Consider the following 4,498-nt stretch of genomic DNA (forward strand, 5'->3'; position numbering starts at 1 on the left):
TTTGTCAGCGGAAGCAAACCATGTTGCCTTCAGTATTTAGTGTCGGAGAACCGCAGCCTTCTTTACAACGCCCACATTAGGGCTAAAGCGCCACCTGCTGTAAAACGAATGAAATGATTAGTTAAAGATTCGTTCACGACTAGTTCATTTTACTGTTCGAGAGTCAAAGATTCGAATCAATAAAAAGAATCGGTCTTCCCATCACTATCAGCTACTCGATTGGTCTAGCACGATCACGTGTCGAGTCCTTTATAAAACGCATCGATATAAAAAACGGGCAGGATATTTTGCGACGAACTTTTTGCTGTAAGTTTAACGTAACTCGTTCTTTTTTATAAAGTTGAGATCGTGTAGTTCCTAGACGTCGGAGTGGAATTCAATTTCTAAATGACTTTTCGTGGTTCACCTTATGGCCTATTCGTGCCGACTGTCATTATGGACCCTTCGAAAGTAAGTGTCCAGTACAACTGTACACTCACAGTCACAGTGGCATTAGTGAAGCCGTCAAGTAGTTCGTGTCACTGGAACTATGGAACAGAAATAATCAATTTTAATCTTCAGCCCCTTTTGATTGACAGATTAGTTCTGATAAGTAAGTGTACTGTTGCTACCAATGGGTCTTTTTTTTTCAAGTTGGTACGAAAATAGTAGTTTTGTGCCATCTAAGGAAAACTGTTTTTTGAAAAGTCATGGCAGAGGCTCAAACATTTTGCTCCGGAAAATAGTGCAACATGTGTTTGCTGGTAACCAGATAAGCAGACATACAGTGGGTAACTCAGCCAATATAAAAACAACTGGCTTTAAGGTAATAGCTAAAAGTTAGCCTCAATATAACAGTAAACATTAAGGATATAATGATACACTAAACTCACAATATGATGCAATTTTGTTCACTGTACAATTTTATCGTGATTTTTTTAAGCAAAATGAGCTCCAGACAAATATGACCAAATAACAAAATAGTTGAAACAAGGTATAAAAACCCCCACAAAAAATATATACCTTATTGAAAGGTTAGGTCAACAATTTTCAAAACAATAAATTTACGTTACAATAGAAAAGTTAGGAAATGACAAAGACAACATTTGCCCCAGTGATGGTCTTAAATGCCCTAAAACCAAGAAGCCAGGATTTTCCTTACAGTATGTCATTAGCATAATATATGACATAATGTCCTGAAAGTTGTGATGATGATTGTTCTTCTTTAAAATCTGAATGTCCACCTTATTTGGAGTTGTTCTATATAAATTTATACATTTCTGTATGTAACAGATATAGGAGTCTGTCCGCTCCATGGTAATGCGTTACGGCAGCCGTCTTTAGAAGCTGTGGGTGCTGCAGGCCTAACTAAAGATCAACATCCGCCTGACACCAACAGGAAATGCCGTTCCCATTCATTTGTTCCTCACCAATGAATCTGGATATTATCTGGACATCAGCCTATATGAGGAAGTCACTGACCAAAGTTCTGGACAGGTGAAGGACAGGTTTTTTTAAGACGCTTTTAGGCATGTTATGGCTGCCTTCAATACATATCTGTCATCATCTTTGTCTTGCAGATTATGCTCCAGTCGTATGGAGAAAAGCAGGGTCCTCTGAATGGTATGATGATCAGCACTCTTGTGACCAAAGACCTACTGCAGGCCAAACGCTTCCAGGCTCAAACATTGGTTACAACATATGTCTACGACTTCCCGGAGATGTTCAGACAAGTACTGCTCACTGACAGAGCTGCATTTCATTTCTAAGTGTTTGTCTCCAGACAGTGTCTGAATCTTTTAAACAATACTTACAGACACTGTTTAAACTGTGGGGCTCAGGAGATAATTACCCCAAAGATGTACTGACCTGCGCTGAGCTGGTTCTGGACTCACAAAGTCGATTGGTGCATGATGTAAGATCCATTTAAGAACACATTGAATGTGTTATCACACTTTTGACTCATCTTTTGTTGAATCTGTTCAGTCACATTTTCATCAGGTGGGAATAGTGGCCTTCAAGATGAGGATGAAGACTGTGGATGAAATGTATTCATGTGTTCGTATTTTATAGAAGTATGCAACATACATAATCATGTTTTAAAAAGATCATAAGAGATGTGCTAAAACATATAACCAGCTTGAACATAAAATGCTGCTTAAAGCTAGAACTGAAAACATGCAGATGTAGAGAAGGAGCTGCGAGGTTGAGATAAAACCAAGGTTTGTTGTGAAAAGAGGAGTACTTGGTGTGGTGGGAAACAGAAACTTTTAGAATACAATTTGACAATGGCTGGATTCATAGTTAGAACACAAGGGCCCAACAACAGCACCTGGGCGCGATAAGAACGGGATGAGAAACCAACGGTGTAGATGTAGTTGCCAAAAAGAATGGATATGTGTGTGTAGAACAAATGAAGTCTGTATTGCTTGATATGTACCACCCCTGGATATGTGTGTCAATAAAACGAGCCTGAGTTTGTGGAGAGAGCAGAATTCAGCAGTCGCCCCCCTGACTCGCCGCTGGACTCTCCCTGTGCACAGGCGAACTCGAGCAACGACTTTTGTCTTTTCTTTATACTTTGTGAAAGTTCTTGATCAACGAATCCGGGGTGGTAAAACCTTACCACAACAAGACTCTGGAGTGTCCGGAGGGTCGTGACATCATCATCATCTGCAATGACACCACTCACATGATCGGCTCCTTTAGTCCTCAGGAGGACGAACTGTTCCTCAGAGCTTCTGAGTTGGCTCGGACCGAGGCTATCCCTTGAATTTACATTGCAGCCAACAGTGGAGCTCGCATTGGCCTGGCTGAAGAAATCAAACACATGTTCCAGGATTGATCCGGAAGATCCCAATAAGGTACCTCCTGGAACTACATTTACACCAGACGAGTGTGAAAAGTGAAGGTTATGCAGACTGATACTTATTGGAAGATATTACTATGTTCTACCTGCAGGGTTTTTCAAGTACAATCTATCTGAAACCACAGGATTAGACCTGTATCAGCTCCACCAACAGTGTTTACTGCCGCCATGTAGAAGAAGGCGGATAGTCCAGGTAAGGTTGATGTTTTTGTGAACACTCAGTTTACAACTTTCATAGAGAAAACTTTATGACCACTGACCCATTTATTTCAAGTACATCATTACTCACATCATTGGCAAAGATGAAGGTCTTGGTGTTGAGAACCTGAGAGGTTCTGGCATATGAGGAGACTGTTACCATCAGTATGGTGAGAATATAAATATCACTTCTTTCAGCTGCTGATGTCACTCTCCTACTCTTTCATTTCATTTCTGACTAATTCACACTCATGCAGGTGTCGTGTCATGCCATTGGAATCGGAGCCTACCTGGTGCGTTTGGGACAACGAGTGATCCAAGTGGAGAACTCCCACATCATCCTGACAGGAGCAGGAGCTCTGAACAAGGTTTGTTTTTTACTGTATGATGAATTGTGTTTTGTACATGTACTGTTTTTACTTTTTGCAAGTAGCCAGGACATTTTGTCCCCAAATGTTAACAGTGGACCTGATGGGTAGCAATAATGTATTTCTGGGGATGTAAGCTACATTTAAAACCCAAGAAGTATTGACTGTTGGGGGAGGATGAGGATCAGGTCACATTAAAAGACTCACAGGATGTCATTAGATTTTTATAGAAATATTTTTTGTACCAATACGTATTTATGGATCCAGCATGTGATTGTAGTGCCACCTGGAGGGGAGTTATGGGGAACTATATTTAATTTAAAAACATTGTTTTTCTTTGATCAGCCTTATCAAAACTATCGAAACTATGCCCACTGCTTCCACTGTGGGACAAGCAGAAAGCCATTCTAAGTCTAATTTGAAAATGAATTTATGTTTGTCCAAAAACCCTTGTCTAAGGTTCTGGGCAGAGATGTCTACACCTCCAACAATCAGCTGGGTGGAGTTCAGATCATGCACAACAATGGAGTGACTCACACCACCGTGCCAGATGACTTTGAAGACGTCTTCACTGACCTGCAGTGGCTCTCCTACATGCCTAAGGTCTGGCTGAGTGTCACAGATCTCTGTTTAGTTCGGAACCTGATTCCTAACGAGTGTTTTTATCTGCCTCACAGAACAAACACTCCCTTGTTCCCATCATGGCAGCCACAGATCCAGTTGACAGAGAAATAGAGTTCATTCCTACTAAAGCTCCCTACGACCCCCGCTGGATGTTGGCTGGCAGACCCCACCCCAGTCAGTTTCAGGACCCATTTTGAAGCTTTCTTTTTTTTTTTTTAACCAAGTAAATGTTCCTGGTTCTAACGCTTGTCTTTAATGTCTTGCCATTAAAGGCACCTGGCAGAGTGGATTCTTTGACCATGGATCCTTCATGGAGATCATGAGCTCCTGGGCTCAAACTGTTGTTGTAGGAAGAGCAAGGTAAATCTCCTAACACTTGATGTACACTAATGTAGAACACTTTTTTTTACAGTTGTTGATCATTTCATTGTTTACAGGTTGGGAGGAATTCCTCTGGGTG

At 41.0% G+C, this 4,498-nt stretch overlaps 1 pseudogene; it reads left to right on the forward strand.

Moving 5' to 3' along the window:
- Window positions 1-387: 387 nt before the first annotated feature.
- Window positions 388-4,498, forward strand: part of LOC103397159 (acetyl-CoA carboxylase 2-like) — a 4,528-nt pseudogene continuing 417 nt past the window's right edge.

This window comes from Cynoglossus semilaevis, chromosome W, assembly GCF_000523025.1.
Source record: "Cynoglossus semilaevis isolate Cse_v1.0 chromosome W, Cse_v1.0, whole genome shotgun sequence".
In the NCBI taxonomy this organism is placed as follows: domain Eukaryota; kingdom Metazoa; phylum Chordata; class Actinopteri; order Pleuronectiformes; family Cynoglossidae; genus Cynoglossus; species Cynoglossus semilaevis.